The sequence below is a fragment of the Triticum aestivum genome, chromosome 2B (assembly GCF_018294505.1).
Source record: "Triticum aestivum cultivar Chinese Spring chromosome 2B, IWGSC CS RefSeq v2.1, whole genome shotgun sequence".
NCBI lineage: Eukaryota > Viridiplantae > Streptophyta > Magnoliopsida > Poales > Poaceae > Triticum > Triticum aestivum.
In genome coordinates this window covers 591,286,354-591,304,252 of record NC_057798.1, presented here as the reverse complement: position 1 = coordinate 591,304,252, position 17,899 = coordinate 591,286,354, and the positions used below count along the sequence as shown (strand labels likewise).

Below are 17,899 nucleotides of genomic sequence, written 5' to 3'. Positions count from 1 at the left end.
ACACTTTTGGGATGGCCTGATGACGGCAAAGAAAGATCTCTTTCATTTTGGGTCATGCACGATAAATGACGGTTCTGAGATTCGTTTCTGGTAAGACATCTAGCTAGGTAATGTCAGTCTTCAAGAACAATGTTCGGCCTTGTTCAAGATTGCTCACAATAAGAATAATACTATTGCATGTGCTCAGTTCATCCCTACTGAATATTTCGTTCACGTGGGATTTGATCGCCCCCGATTTATGTCATGGCAAAATGTTTTATCCAGACTGTATTCAATTAACCTGACACAAGGCTAGGAATTGTTGAGAAAATCATTAACTGATAGCTGCTCGGTTCGCTAGTGTAGGGGATTAATAGACTAGTCGACAAGTTAATCAATTAATCGAGCGATTTATTGATTTATCGGCTACTCAGTGACCCTACTAATAGGGATTAATCGGCACCTCACTACACCTGGTTCATTCATAGTCGACTCTATGTACCGTGCTCTCACGCATTCTGAGATTCCGGTGAATAATAGAAAAGATTGGAAGTCAAAGATTTCACTAAAAGTAAAAAAACATCATGACATATCATCGAAGTGGAGTTGTACTAACCAAAAACATCAAATTTATATTCGCGCCCATAAGTATTGCCAAATTTTTAGTCATTGGTTGGACGATATGTCAAATAGGTTTAGAACGCTCATAAGGGTGAGAGCTTTGGCTACGTAGAAATTATTTGGTTTTTAATGACAAAAATGCTTCTCCTCTGCATGTTAATTTTCAGTGTATGCACTCACTTCGTACATGGTCTATGCTATAACAAGCATAGCATTAATCATTGTTCAAGGCGGTGTGTACGTGATTGAAACAATAGTTGGAGCAACGGCATGTACACAGTTGGAATAGGTGACTACATGGAGTTTTAGCCAACATGGCAACATCTCCAGCGGCGTGTACACAGTTGGAGTAAGTGATTACGAGGAATTTTAGCCAACATGGCAACATAATCTCTGGATCGCTCCACCACCTCCATTGACATGGGCATATTGTCGATTTTATAGGACTATTTGTTGTCAGTATGTCTATGCATCCTATTTATGCAGAGACCTGGTGTTACTCATCATCCTTTATATCGGCTTGATGCTACATTTTGAGATAATAAATGCATCATTTATCAAAAAATGAGTGTGTATAATCGACGGTTAATCTACATTCCGTTGTCATTGTTGGCAATTAGGACACGCTGCAAGATGCGGAAAAGATGAAGAAGGCCGGCACGTTTACGTTTGTCATATCATGGGTAGATATCTACTGCTCCGATCCTTTAGATGCTCCCATGCTCCAATTTTAGAAAACCACATTTAAATGTTTCAAAAAAATCCAAAAACATGTGGATGTTGACGTCACATAAGTGTACAGTCCCTAAACATTTCAAATCAAAATTCGAACACATATGGAGAAACAAAAAAGATAAATCTGGATGTGAATAGTGGCATTTTAACTTTTGTCTTTTTGTGACACTACTCATGATGGATTTGTCTTTTTTGTTTCTCAATGTGTATTTCAAATTTTGATTTGAAATTTTTAGGGATTGTACACTCATGTGATGTGAACATCCAGAATTTGTTTCGGAATTTTTTGGAACATTTAAATGTGCATTTTGAAATTTTGGAGCATGGGAGAACCGAAGGATGGGAGCACCTGATGTTCTCCCTTTAAGACCACATATGCTGGCATTGTGCAAACCTTGATATTCACTGTGGTGGCTGAATATACCCCATGCATGGTACTCCCTCCATAAAAAAAATATAAGAGTGTTTAGATCACTAAAGTAGTGATCTAAACGCTCTTATATTTCTTTACAGAGGGAGTACTAGTGTACTTATAGTGTATCTATGTACTCCCTCCGTCCCATAATGTACGACGTTTTTTGAAAAAACGTCTTACATTATAAGAGGGAGTAGTTATCAAAGCTTCCACACACAAAAAATGTAGTTATCAAAGATAAAATCGGAGGATACTTGTTAAAAAAAGTAAATTTAAATAAAATAGAATAGTTGGACATGCATTAAAACCCTAGACGAAGGCAAACCATATACTAGGAAAACTGCAAAACATTTCAGAGTAACAAGATTAGTGGATTGGAATTCCGAAATTAATTAGTAGATTGTCAACTTAACAGGATTAATCCTTACTGCAGCATATTCCCTCAAATGTGTCTAAATACGTCCGTATCTAGACAAATCTGAGTCAACTAATTCAGGACGGAGGGAGTACTACAGATTGTGAACATAACAAGATCAACTAGAGGTAAACTGGTCACGGCATGTACAGGATGCCTACGCAGCAAGTTATACATATAGACACAGCCCTAATGTCGTCAAAAGATTGAGGTTCAGGAACCTGGCTGTCTCTGCTGACCAAGGTACTCCTGGATGGAAGAGAGGAGGGCTCGATTCGGGACGAGATCATGATTTGCTAGCGGCAAGTTCGTCATCGGAGACCTGTTGTTCCCGCCATCAAACCAGCGCATTATGGCTTCTGCTTCATAAGTGAATCCATCAGATGCCACTTGAGGATCCTTCATAATATCCTGAAATGTACAAGTTTACCACCCAGTGGTCATTAGGTCGGGAAGCTTTTAGACATGCATTATAACCACTCCAAGAAAAGAAGGCAAAATATGTTATTAACTGGCCCCTAGCAGCCTTCAAATTTTGTTGCCTAACCTATTTCCACATGAATAAGAATATTCCTATCCTAGTATAAAAACATGTCCCCAGACTCCAAGCTATTGGAAATGATAGAAATGCTGACAAAAGTTATTACCATGCGAATTGGACAAATCAAGTGGTCAGGCGCGTAACTTCCTGTAACTGCCGATTGGACGTATGGCCATGGGGCTGCAGGAGGCTTCCTGATAAGGGGCTCAACAACTGACCATACCTTTGTTAAGAGATCAGGTCGCTTTTCCCTCATCATTTCCACACAGCTAAGACCAATGACGACTAACTGCTTGGCTTGTACATAAGGCCAGTTCCCTGCTGATTTATCAATCAGCGTGTGCAAGTTATTATTCTCCAGTGCTTCTGAAACTTTCTTTGCAATAGTCAAGGGAGGCAGTCCAGTCAAGAGACCCAGGATGATAACACCCAGAGAGTAGACATCAGAAAGGGGTGTGAGCTCTCCGGTGGTGAGGAACTCCGGGTCCAGGTATGGCAACCTGGCTGTCAGAGCTGGTTGGTGGTTGCCGGGCTGGAGAAACAGGGTTAACATACCAAAGTTGCAAATCTTGCTTCTGAAGTTGGCGTCAACGAATATGTTACAAGGACGTAGATCACCATGGACCAAAGCATGAGGCTCACGCGAATGCAGGAAAAGCAGCGCAGAACAAATCTCACCGATGATCTGTGTGCGGATCTGCCATGAGAGAGGTGGAGAGCCATTAGCACAAACAATGTGATCTTGGAGGTTTCCGTTTGGCAACCACTCGTACACAAGAGCTGAAACTTCAGAACATTTTCCAATGCAGTTGACAATGCTTGGATGTCTGCCTTGACGAAGAATAGAAACCTGTGATGACCTTATGTTAGTAACAGAATCAGGTAAGTGACACATTAATACAGGCATAGGCTACCTCTTGTTGAAATAAAATATCAGATCTGGATAGCTTGATAGCTACTGTAGTATCGTGTATAATGCCTTTATATACACACCCATATTCGGTGTCTCCAACCTTGCACAGGTCACTGAAGTTCTCCGTTGCTTGCAGCAAATTTGTGATGGGGAACTCGAGGAAAATCTGAGGATTCTGATCCTGCAGCTCATTCAGCTGTCGCACCGCATTGTCTCGCTCACGTTTAAATCGCTGGCATTCTGCATTGCATTGGTGTATCTTATATGTTGCTGCTACAAATTTATACTGTACTTTTAAACAATGAAGAATAAGAAGTTAGACAAGTTCTTGGTTAGTAGAACTACCCATGTTTGCCTTCTCTGTTTGAAGGTCAGACTGATGTTTTAACCTAGCAACCTCCTCTTCCAGAGCTAATATCTTCCTTTGCTCCCCCTACATGTAATTCGTGTCATTACGTAAACGGCACCTTGCTAGTGGCACAAACTACAAAATACAAGGAACTGCAAGGAATACATAAACGTTGGCACATATAGAGGCAAATCAGATGCCAGCATCATGACATTAATAACAGCAACAAAATGCATATGTTTGTTCCTCCAAACCCATACTCAACTGTTTTACAAAAATAAAACTTAGGAAAAGCTGAAAATAACAAAAGAATCAACGATCAGCTTGGCATGAATCTTAAAAGGGGAATGAGGGGTAGATGTTCACATCAGTATATTTGCTTTTCAAACTACCGACGAAACACCGATACGATGACACGGATACGACGATAAGGAAACAGGGACATGGGATACAGCAATTCTAGCAACAGCAATTCGGCGATACGTCGAGTATATACAAATAATTAATAAAATGTACATAGTGTCAAAAAAGTCCTAGATTATGGGACAGAGGGAGTATGTAATAAGGATAAACAAAAAAAATTGAGATGTGAGATGACATCAAAATATTGCCCCGTTAATAAAGACAGCAACAACAGCAGGTAGCAGCAACCCTTTTTTTTCAACATTGTCAGCAGCAACTCAGGAGGCGTATAAAAAAAGCAGCAACAGCACGTCAGCAGCAGCCATGTAAAAAAATGTCGCCAGTCGTGACTCACGACTAATCCAAGAGCCAAACTAGAAAATATACTACGTGATGGTGGTATTGCCGAAATAAGGATCCAAGAGAGAAACCTAAAAAAGAAGACGAAAAATATAATCATGCCACCAATAGCAGTGAGCTAGAATTTAAGTCTTCAGAGATGGAAAAGTAAAGCACCAGAACAACTGCCTTCAAATCCTGAATACGCTTGAAGAATATTTCAACAGACGGGTATGCATGGTGGCTCAAAGACTTCGAGCTCTTCTGGTAGCAAATGATATCCCCATGCCCAATCTGCAAGAAGAAAAGGACCAAGAAAGTGTTTAAAAGGGCATGGAAATGTGAAGATGCTTGCACGAAATACAGACCTTTTTTTTTTTGAAATGTCACTGGGGGAGAGGTTCCCCCACCTGAATTTTTCATTTAAAAAACGCCCTCAATTGCAGATATTTACAGCAGAGACAGAGAGGGACCTGGCTTTCTGAAAATGTAATATTGGCATCTAAGGCTTCACACATGGCAGAAGGTTCGGATTTGATTTCCTGCATATTAAAATGAGAAAACATAAAATGTGGTGGTGAAAAACTGCATTTCAGATTAGTAGTGGCAAGGTTGCAGTAAAGCAAAACCTGACCTCATATAATTCCATTTCCTCGTCTGCACAAAAACCAGCTAGACTTCTTAGTTTCGGAAGAATATCTGAAGGCCTTGATGAAGCTTTTACAAACAGCATTCCAATATATCTGTGAGCCTCATTCAGAGAACAGAGTATAAATTAAAGATCTCAACTGATAAACAAAAAAGAAAGAGAGAGTTTTAACTTCTAGGTAGAAGGTACCGACCGTATCTGCGTTTGTTCTGGGTCATAAAGCTTTAAAAACACTAATCCATCATTGTTGCTCAGATTTTGTGGGGAAGAATCATTGAGCACCTACAAGGAGCCAATAGCGAGAGAATTTAAATAAATAACCCGTTGGATTGAACAAGAAGGGTCCTTTTTACAGACATCCACAGGAAAATATAAATATGTTCAAGTTCAGGTTTCAGGATCAACCTCCAAAAACAGCTTCACACCATCAGGATTCAGGAACAAGAAGGTCCTTGACAATAGTTTATGAAGGCTAGTCATCTGCAAGAGTAATTATTTGTAATTATCCTTTCATATAAGGCATCATTGGTTGCCTAGGTTGCATGAGATAGACGAGCTAGCACAGACTAAAACTACAAGGTACGGCGCTGATTGGTTGCGTGTACTTCATAAGTGCACCAGGCTAGCTCAAACCCTGAGGGGATCCCTTATTCTGCTGCAGTGGAACTAAAGAAGGCTAATTTAAGTTTCTTCATCATGCAGCATTAGACTTGTGCTAAACTCATGATTAGTTTAGTGATTAGCATGTATTAACTATGAAACATTTGTAAGCATGAATTAAGATATAGTAAGATTATTAGCCGTAACATAAACATTGGCTGTGAATTCTTAATTCTAACTAGCAGGATCTTATCCCTTAAATAGGTGGTTAGGCTAGGATGCCCTATAACAGCTAGTTATGGGTCAGAGGACCTAGGCAATGGCGCTCGCCCTCATCTAAGCACTGGCGGGTGCTCCTAAACAATAATATAGGAAGATACTAGAGAATGTTGTATATTTCTTCTTTCGCACAATAGGATATGGATGATAAGATGCTAAAAAATAGATACACCCATAGATAATTTAAAAAAAAAAAAGACCAACCAGGGAGTAGCTCCTGATGTCAACTTTTTGTAATAAGAAAATAAGCCAGGCATCCTTAAACGAAGTGGGCTGAGTGCACGCTCGCATAGCCACAGTGACGCCCAATTTCCAATAGATAATAAGATGATAACAACCAAACTAACTAGACACAAACGGGCTACTCCCAAAGTTCTGCCAAGAAGAATTGTATCAAGAACCAGTAAGAACATAAGTTATCTAAAACAACAATCAGAACGTAGCATGAAGAATGCCTTCTTACAGATAGATTGTTTTCTTCGGTAGAGAATGGCCTAACAGGACGCCATGTCCCATTTTGCCTTTACAAAACAACCATAGGCGCTGAAATTGAGATGGGATGCTGAATTCTACTGCAATTTCCTCCTGTGAACAACTTAACCAATTAATACTTAAGTCATTATGAACCATCAGAAACAATAGGATGGAAACAAACATATTTGTCTGCTTGCACAAGATATATCTATAAACAACATAAGAATAGAAACTCGTCATTCAATCTTACAACTGATGGAAAATAGAAAATCCTGCTGGTCATCTGGAATTCTTCAGCTAAAACATTGGGGTAGAAATTTCTTAGCAAATTTAATGATACTAGTAATCGTGTACGTGCAATGCACATTAATATTAGGCAATATATTAATTGCACTGCACACGAGTATTTGGCAACAGGTTGATATTTGGTAGAATATAATTAATTGGTAGCATTGGCGCTGATATTAGGTATGCTATTAATTAGGGGAGGATGCTAACCTTGTTAGCGCTAAACACATGGACGGGTGAGATGTGTTGGATCTCCGCAACTCGCTCTTTTCATATTAAGTTTACAAGTATAGAAGTATAGATATAAATAGAATGGACCATACATACTAAAAACTCTAAATGTAGCTTGAGCTCCATTGCCCTTGTTTAAAAATAATGGCATGTCAAAAATTCATAATATCGGTATCCCTGGACATAGCCCCCTTTCTCTGTTATACTAAGAGAAGATGCTGAGGGGGATGATCATGTGGCACATTTTGTTTTTTGGAATTGAGCTAGGTGAGATGAAGACAAGTTTAGGAAGCCCCAGCCTAGAGATTAAAGTTGAGGGAGTCAAGTGAGGAACTTGTGATAGTTTAGGGGGTTCTAATGCAGTTTTCTCTTTGCAATAAGGTACACCAATGCAGAGTGATTAAATCCAATCTCTATATAGCTCAATGACATGCAACGAGTCTACGACCACCCAAACCTGTTATACTCCATACTTCATTGAAGAAGGGGCGAAGTGGAAAATTTGTACAGCTACTCATGATTTCCACAATAGACTTACATTAAAAAAAATCACATGAAAATGGCCTGGCATTACTTAGCAAACAGAATACAACATAGCACACACCCAGAAGCAGAGATGCTGAAATGCTTGCAGGAGAGGACTAAATGAGAGATCGTCTACCTACTCAGCACAAAAAATTGCTACGGGCTAAGGCAAGGCCTAACTTCTCCTAAACTGAAAGCCTCGTTATCTCAGTTCCTTGAAGTCTTACGGATAGATCTGTTAAAAAAAAGTACAAAATCCTATAGACCAAATTTAGGGTTTAAGCTTTCTAGTGAAACAGTGGTCCTTCTAGTTGAATATAAGGCAAGGTGGTACCTTCAATCGGGACATAGTCGTGTTATCCGGGATCTGGAAAGCCCTCACCCTGTCGAAGTCGACGAGATCAAAATAGAAGCCATCGTTTCCAATGTGTGAGGACAAATCATCTTCCCTCGCCACCTGGGGAAAAGCGGGCAAAGAAACCTCAAATTAGATCGGAAGCTGGTCATCATAGATCCCTGCACCGCTGCCTCGGATCAAATATTCATCGGTGTAGTAAGTTGCGGCAGGAAATTGACCAAAAAACTTCAGAAGAGGGGGATTGCAGACCTTTATGCTGATAGCCCGAGGTGGCATCGCCGCCACGGAGCGTCGAGAAGGAGATGCCGAACTTCGCTCGCCGCGGACAGCTCCCCCTCAAAGCTCGAGTTGTGCGAGGCAGCAGCGCCGGCGAATGCAGTAACCGTGGAGGTTTAACAGGGTGTTTGCAGTTTTCTCTTGTGTGCAGTGGAGCCCGCATTTTTTTCCGCCTAAACACAATGGAGGCCCCCACGCCCTTAATTGCGCACCAGCCCTTTTATTGCCCACACCGGCCATCTTCCAGCGGGACGAGACTTCTCCCTGACGTGTGCCCATCCGTGTTCCCGCGTACGTGGCTTGTTTTGATTGAAACAAAATAAGGTACGGTCTCACCCCCTTAAAATCAGGGGGAAGATGATTAGATTAAAAAAAGAAAAGGAAAAAAGACAGTCATAGGATGAAGTGGGAGCACGGATGGGAGCATGGGAAGGGAGCAGACAAGCCGGATCCCTTTCAGCGAAGGCTTGAAGCGTGGAACCCGCGCAGGTCAGAGCAGCATTCAACTCTTTCTTTCTTTTTTTCGGGGGGAAATACTTGTATTACTCAGATGGTGTTTGTTTTCAGGGACTTATTGGCTTAGGGACTTTAAAAAAGTCGCTATAAGTCCCATCTAAACCAAACAGGAGGGACTTATAGGGACTTAAAGTGGGCATTTGAGACTTATGAAATAAGACTCTCAAGGAGGGACTTATAGGGACTTATAGTTGTAATATGGTCTTATAGGGACTTATAAGTCCCAGGAACCAAACAGGTAGGGACTTTTTAGGGACTTGGGACTTATAAGTTGGGACTAAAAAAAGTCCTAGGACTTATGAACCAAACAGGGCCTCAATCACAATGTCCTTACAATCATTACGAACTTCTACGAGAACTTCATCAGGGCCTGAACCCAATCAAGTGCCTTCTCTTCTACCAAAGTTTGCTAATTTGTCACTAGCCTTATTTTGAGAACGAAAAACATGAGTAATACAAATAGATCGGAGACTAATAAAATAAAATAAGATATCTAATCTCATTGACTAGAGAAGCATAAACTGAGCGATCCACCTTGCTACTAGTGATCATAAAAAACGCTATCAGCAGGTCCATCTCAATGACCACCGGGAGGTCACTTCTGTGTAAAGCAAAAGAAAGGCCTTTCATACATGCACATAACTCCGCCTCTAGCGTGTCCCTGCATGCAAACAGGGCTCTACATTCTGAGAGAATAATTTCTTCATCAGATCTCCGCAAGATCATCAGTTTCAGTAATTTCATTCTCTAACCCTAGCAAGTTGTTCATCAAGAAATTCACCTAGTGGCACATTATTACAAAGCAGAGAAGTTGTATCATCATAAGCATCATGCATAGCAGAAGTGGCATCATCAATAACATGCAACATATCAGAATCAATATCAGGTATAGATGTCGCAAGTTTACTCAAAACAGCAGGAGAATCAAGTGCGGAGCTAGATGGCAGTTCCTTACCTCCCCTCGTAGTTGAGGGAAAAATCTTGGTTCTTTGATCTTTCAAATTTCTCATAGTGATCAACAGATATAAATCTCCAGTGACTTAGAGAATAGAGCTATGCTCCCCGGCAACGGCGCTAGAAAAAGGTCTTGATAACCCACAAGTATAGGGGATCGCAATAGTTTTCGAGGGTAGAGTATAACACCCAAATTTATTGATTCGACACAAAGGGAGCCAAAGAATATTCTCAAGTATTAGCAACTGAGTTGTCAATTCAACCACACCTGAAAGACTTAATATCTGCAGCAAAGTAGTATGGAAGTAACGGTAACGGTGGCAAAAGTAACAGTAGTAGTTTTGTAGCAATCGTAACAGTGGTAACGGAGAAGTAACATAGCAAATATCAATATGTGAACAGCTCGTAGGCAATGGATCAATGATGGATAATTATGTCGGATGTAATTCATCATGCAACAGTTATAACATAGGGTGACACAGAACTAGCTCCAGTTCATCAATGTAATGTAGGCATGTATTCCGAATATAGTCATGCGTGCTTATGGAAAAGAACTTGCATGACATCTTTTGTCCTACCCTCCCGTGGCAGCGAGGTCCTATTGAAAACTAAGGGATGTTAAGGCCTCCTTTTAATAGAGTACCAGACCAAAGCATTAGCACTTGGTGAATACATGAACTCCTCAAACTACGGTCATCACCGAGAAGTGTCCCGACTATTGTCATTCTGGGGTTTGCCGAATCATAACACGTAGTAGGTGACTATAACTTGCAAGATAGGATCAAAAACTCACATATATTCATGAAAACATAATAGGTTTAGATCTAAAATCATGCACTCGGGCCCTAGTGACAAGCATTAAGCATGGCAAAGTCATAACAACATCAATCTTAAAACATAATGGATATTAGGGATCAAACCCTAACAAAACTAACTCGATTACATGGTAAATCTCATCCAACCCATCACCGTCTAGCAAGCCTATGATGGAATTACTCACGCACGGCGGTGAGCATCATGAAATTGGTGATGGAGGATGGTTGATGATGACGATGGCGACGGATTTCCCTCTCCGGAGCCCCGGACGGACTCCAGATCAACCCTCCCGAGGAAGAACAGGGCTTGGCGGCTGCTCCGTATCATAAAACACGATGAATCCTTCTCCTTGTTTTTTTTCTCCCCGAACGTGAATATATGGAGTTGAGTTGAGGTCGATGGAGCTCTAGGGGGCCCACGAGGCAGGGGGGCACGCCCCCACCCTCGTGGCTAGGGTGTGTGCCCCTTCTGTTGATTCTTTCATCAATATTTTTTACTAGTTGACCCGTTGCGCCAAATGACGCAGAGACCCGCTAAAGCCATGTTGTCGATGAAAATAGTTTCATTTTGCAAGGACATACGATGCAGCGACCCGTTGAATCCATGTGCGCGTTGTTGTTGTTGTTTTTTTTGCATGTTTTAGTTGGTTTAATTGTAGTCAAGGGCATATGATAACAAAATTTACCCCCTTTAGTAAATAAAAGAATGAAGAATGTTATCTACAATGAGATATGCACACACATTTTAATTTATCTCTGACCCAAATGGCGTAGAGTCTGATATGATACCATGGGAGCGTTGAAAATATTTGCATTTTTTCAATAACTTTATGTTTGAGCAAGCGCAAAGACCATGTCAAATTCAAAGTGTTTTAAAAATATTTGGCTATGCTAGTAGAAGTAGGTTTTAGCAACATTAGGGTAGCATGCATATTCTGTTATCTTATTCAGGTAACATAGAGCCAAATGGTGCAAGGTATATGACATACAACTTTACCGCAAAGATGCGATGTGATATCTTCCTTGACCTAATGTTCAAACATATTTGGAGATCAAACCCATAATTGGTGTCACCTGTCTTAATTAAAACCCAAAACACCTACCTTGTGCAACATGGCCTTTTACAATGGTAACAAATATTAGCACAAACAGAGTTCGGATATTACATGTTACATAAGACTTTGGCTTGAGAAACTGTCATGTTATAGGTATATAAATTTCCTACTTTTAATCACAGCAGCAAACAAGAACCTTCTTAAATGGCAAACTCCCTTATGCATATCTGTTTCAAAATTCAACTTGTGAACACAGGTGAAACATTTTATCAATGCACAATGAAATATTGAACACACATAATGGTCTAGTTGGGAATCCAAATAATTGACTTTGACACATCAGCATACACTCGAATCATAGAAAATTTGTTGTTTCCGGAAATGGAAACTAACATCAACAAGTCACATGCTCCATCCACCCTTTGGACTGCTCTCTCCTCATGCCTCCCCTTCAATCACTCACCATATTAATAACACCTGAATACAAAAAACCACTTATGAATTATACAGGCATGCAAAATATTGTATACTGTGAAGCATAGCAATGCCACAAAAAGATGGGCACTCTCACATTGAAAAACAAAAAATATAATAAACTACGTATTAAAGAGATATGGTCTAGAATGGTCTAATATAAACCCATATATTTTCTGTAAAAAGTTTCCTTTTTGTGAACTATACTGTCTTTAAAAGATAGGTCAAATTGTTAAAAGCTGTCATGTAAACAACAAACACAAACTATAGCCAGTCACCAGTCAGCAAAGCCCTATTTTTTTGCAAGGCCAACATCACGGCAACCATCACTCATGGCCTGCCTTGGAGGCACGACGTGAAGGTTGCCAAAGGTCAGCGCTACTACAGGTGTTTCTATTCACATCATCAATAGTTCATGTATGCACCTATTAGGTAATTCCAAGTTTTCATTCAGATTTATCCTCTTCAAAGGATATGGGGTACACGGTAGCTGGACGGGGACCTGCAACCTAAGACAACCTGAATCAGCAAATATAGAAACTACCCTGTAGTTCTAAAGATCTGAAATACAACTGCATGGACAAAGTTTTGCTGTGAAAGAATCGTACGTGTATATACAGTAGCGTGTTGTTGATTCCACAGAGCAAATTTACCATCAGCTAAGTTAGTCCTTTCATTGTGCATGAACTCATACACAAGTATGTTCTTCCTGTCTTGCTGACTGTAACCAGTGAAGATTACCAGGTTCCAATGACGTATTCCAGAAAGCAATGCTACCTAAAACAAGTAGACCTTCACAGCAGACTACTCCCTTCGTCCCAAAATAAGTGTCTCAACTCTAGTAAAACTTTGTAACAGAGTTGAGACTCTTATTTTAGGACGGAGGGCGCACATGTAAGCCAGCCAACTCATCAGGACAACATCGGTAAGAAAAGAAATGCATGAGCATATGGTACATTGTCATGCAACGATGCAACCATAGCATGATATGGCTGTTCAGTAGACCATTACAACAGACCACAAGAGGGGATGTGCAGATACAGAATGCAAACGAAATTTCAAAAGGCAGGAACTAAAATTGCAGAAACATAAAAGAAGGATTACTACTAATCTAAGATAGTGAGGAAACAATTGTCATATGCTCAAAGCACATTAAGAGGTCATTGGATAAAGAAAAAAACAGAATAGTCAAACATATCAGGATCTTTTTTCACAATAGGACCAAGCCATACTATAAAAGCAGAAACAAGTAAACACATGAGAAGGTGCACATAAATTTAACTACTTGGCATAAAATAACATAAGTTCATCATCTAACAACAAGAGCCTACACCGGTATATAATTACAAAAGATATTATGTATGCAGATATGATGATATATAACCCTATTTGATTATTCAATTTGATGTGATGCTAAGAAGCACACATCTAAGCCGTCTATTTCTTTTCTCAAAGAAAATAACACCAGGATTATTTTTAGTAAGAAGTGCAACAACAATCATGCCTCAGTTGATAAATAATAAAGGAGTACTCGGAATATATACAAACTTGACTCAAAGAGCATTGTATTGTCCATTTTGAACATAAATCAAGCAAACCAACATGGGCTCTCCACAAAAACTGCACTATAATTCTTGAGATGGGCTGAAAGAAGAAGGTGAGCAGCTACGGCAAGCTCCTCTGTAGTCGCCTTCACCTCCTCCATGTACACCTATGTGAAGAACAAGAGGCACAAATCATAAGCTTAACTAACATTTGGCATCTCGTACTGCTAAGAAACCACACCTGAAAGCTATCGCCCTCCCCTAAGCACTCCTCCTTGTGCATTTATACAAACAACTATCGTCCTCCCCTAAGCACTCCTCCTTGTGCATTTATACAGACAGCTAGTGCTCGCATCTGCAATCTCAAAGGCAAAACGAGATAATTAGAGAGAGAGAGAGAAAGAGATTTTGTAGGGGACTCACACGCACACTTAGGTGTCAAGGATATCTATGAATCAGACATAAATTCTTCATATATTGGCGGAGTATGGCGTAAAAAGCACACTGAACAAAACAAGAACATGTGCTTTTCTTACCTAAGTTGCCATGCCGCTGCATTAGCTAAGCCTCCATATCTGGCCACAGGCCACCGGCGTCATCGCTCGCACATACCACCCTGCGAGCCACAACCATATCATTCCTCCCGAATCGCAGAGAGAGAAAGAGAGAGAGAGAGAGAGAGAGAGAGAGAGAGAGAGAGAGAGAGAAGACGTACATGTGGATGTGGTTGAACAGCGCTATGAAGGTCCAACCGCGCAGATCAGGGGGAACCAGGGAGGCAGCCTCCGGTCGGCCGGCGCACAAGAGGAGGACGAGACAGGGATGGAGGCAGCGGAGCTCGGACCGCCGTTGTTCGTCCTCCTGCCTCCTGCGCAGCAGAGAGGGTTGGGCTGACGCGGTGCTCGGTGCTAGCACAACGACATGAGAGAGATTCGGGAGGAGAAGAGAACAGAGGGTCACGGCAGAGAAGAAGGAGGTGGTGGGTTTCGTCGCTGACGAGGATGGAGATGGAGATGGAGATTGGGGAGAGGAGAGGAGCGCGCGTCCGAGGGAGTTCAGGTGGCGGCGCGGAAATCTCTCGTCAAACCTAGGTTTTCGAGCATAATCGGTTTGTTACCAATATTTGGCATTGCCAAATATTGGCAATACCAAAATTTACCAACTATTGGCAACTTTATGTGAGATAGGCAAAATAATTCGTAGCCAACCAAGTAGTTACCAATATTTGGCACAATGCTAAACATTGGCATGCCAATTTTTGGCAGCAAACCAATTACCCATCAGCGCAGACGCAGCACGCACGTCGCGCACGGCGCGGGACAGGCACATTGGCCCAAACCGCTCTGGCACGTTCCCTAGGTGACCCAATCAATAAGTAACCCACCGACTCATGGGACTAGCCGCTAATCTGGGCCACCCGTCATAGTGGGAAGAGGTAAGGGCGGGTGTACATTCGTCAGTCCATCCCACCCACCAATCGAAGACTATGATGTGCAAATCACACGGCGCCCACTGAACGACACCTCCTGCAAATGGCTCCACCCAAGGAGAAGCCCGCGCCTTTCAAAGTGGACGGCGCCGACGCGTGGCAGATGACGCTGACGCGCGGGACCAGAATGGGACAGGGGCCACCGGACAGAGGGAGAAACGCGGAATATCGATCACAAATGACTTAAAAAAAGAAAGCGGACAATACGAGTTGGATGCGACGCCGCGTGGGCAGAGCGGACACCCGTCTCCAGACGCGAGACACGATGCAGGCGACAGGCATGCATGGGCCAGTCCACGATGCGCACGACCAGGAAATCCCAGACGGGACGCCACGAGACCACGCAGTGGAGCCGCTGCAACCGATGGGTGGGATCAGCAGCAGTACGGGACCACATGTCACTGCAGCAGCGGCAGGGGTGTGTACAAGTCGGGTGAACATGCGCATGCCCATCCTGCGCGGGCCCTCCAAGACGGACGACGCACCGCGGCTCCTCCGTGACGCACGCTGCACGACCTGCCCGACAACCCATCCCGTGAGGAGCGTATCCACGGCAGCTGATGAGCGGGGCCAGAAGCAGCACGGGACCATCTGTCAGCGCGTGGAGACTGCCCAAAGCGGGTGCGCATGCGTTGTCCAACCACCCTCCGCGGCTTCCCCGGACGCACGACGCGAGCCGCGGATCGAACGCGTGGTGCGCGAGGATAGGCTCTTTCTCACCCGTCGGGGATTCACCCAGCCAATACCGCGGCCACAAGAGCTCACCAGTCATGGACGTGGAAAAAATTAACAACGGGGTGAAACTGGAGTCAGCGAACAGAAAGCAATCGAATGGCCAAAAGGAAACGGTTGACCAGAAAGAGCTTGATCGAACGGCCAACATAGGTTGAAATCGAGGGAGCTCCCTAGGAGCGAGTTGTCCAGCCTCATTATTTGTTTAAATTAATTCCAAAACGTGCCTCCGTGAAGTTTTGGGTCATTCCAAGAACTTTTATTTCTGCACAAAAATAACACCATGGTAATTCTGCTAAAAACAACGTCAGTCCGGGTTAGTTCCATTCAAATCATGCAAGTTAGAGTTCAAAACAAGGGCAAAAGTGTTTGGAAAAGTAGATACATTGGAGACGTATCAACTCCCCAAGCTTAAATCTTTGCTTATCCTCAAGCAATTCAGTTGACAAACTGAAGTTATAAAGAAAAAACTTTTACAAACTCTGTTTGGTCTTGTTGTTGTAAATATGTAAAGCCAACATTCAAGTTTTCAGCAAAGATTATGATCTAACCACATTCACAATAACATTTAGGCCTTACGTTTACTCATATCAATGGCATAATCAACTAGCGAGGAATAATAACAAATCTCGGATGACAACACTTTATCAAAACAATCATGATATGATATAACAAGATGGTATCTCGCTAGCCCTTTCTGAGACCACAAAACATAAATGCAGAGCACCCCTGAAGATCAAGGACTGACTAGACATTGTAATTCATGGCAAAAGAGATCCAGTCACAGTCATACTCAATGTAAATTAATAACAATGCATACAAATGAAAGTGGTGCTCTCCAATTGGTGCTTTTTATAAGAGGATGATGACTCAACACAAAATTAAATAGATAGACCCTTCGCAGAGGGAAGCAGGGATTTGCAGAGGTGCCAGAGCTCGAGTTTTGAAACAGGGATAAATAATATTTTGAGCGGCATACTTTCATTGTCAACATAACAACCAAGAGATCTCGATATCTTCCATACTACATACATTAAAGGTGATTCCCAAACAGAATGGTAAAGTTTATACCCCCACCACCAACGAGCACATTCCATGGCTGTTCCGAAACAACGGGTACCATCCAACTAACAACAATCCTGGGAGAGTTTTATTTGCAATTACTTTGATTTGATTTGAGCATGGGATTGGGCATCTCGGTACCGGCCATTTTCTCGTGAATGATGAGCGGAGTCCACTCATCGTGGGAATAAGCCACCTAGCATGGAAGATATAGACAACCCTAGTTGATACATGAGCTATTCGAGCATACAAAACAGAATTTCATTTGAAGGTTTAGAGTTTGGCACATACAAATTTACTTGGAACGACAGGTAAATACCGCATATAGGAAGGTATGATGGACTCATATGGAACAACTTTGGGGTTTATGGAAGTGGATGCACAAGCAGTATTCATGCTTAGTACAAGTGAAGGCTAGAAAGAGACTGGGAAGTGACCAACTAGAGAGCGACAACAGTCATGAACATGCATTAAGATTAACCAACAATGAGTGCAAGCATGAGTAGGATATAAAGCACCATGAACATAAATATCGTGGAGGCTATGTTGATTTTGTTTCAACTACATGCGTGAACATGTGCCAAGTCAAGCCACTCGAATCATTCAAAGGAGGATACTACCCTATCATATACTACATCACAACCATTTTAATAGCATGTTGGCACACAAGATAAACCATTATAAACTCCTAGCTAATTAAGCATGGCATGAGTAACTATAATCTCTAATTGTCATTGCAAACATGTTTCATTCATAATTGGCTGAATCAGGAATGATGAACTAATCATATTTACAAAAACAAGATAGGTCGAGTTCATACCAGCTTTTCCTCATCTCAACCATTTCATCATATATCGTCATTATCGCCT

General features: G+C 41.8%; 1 long non-coding RNA gene and 1 pseudogene across 1 annotated transcript; both read right to left on the bottom strand.

Moving 5' to 3' along the window:
* Positions 1 to 2,120: 2,120 nt before the first annotated feature.
* On the bottom strand, positions 2,121 to 8,576 carry LOC123046203 (U-box domain-containing protein 57-like; annotated as a pseudogene).
* A 5,097-nt stretch (positions 8,577 to 13,673) lies between these two features.
* Positions 13,674 to 16,315, bottom strand: LOC123041729 (uncharacterized). Its single transcript, XR_006418623.1, has 4 exons — positions 14,463 to 16,315; positions 14,284 to 14,363; positions 13,989 to 14,102; positions 13,674 to 13,914 (listed from the first exon to the last, which is right to left on the bottom strand). It is a non-coding gene; the product is annotated as an uncharacterized lncRNA (long non-coding RNA).
* Positions 16,316 to 17,899: the final 1,584 nt, after the last annotated feature.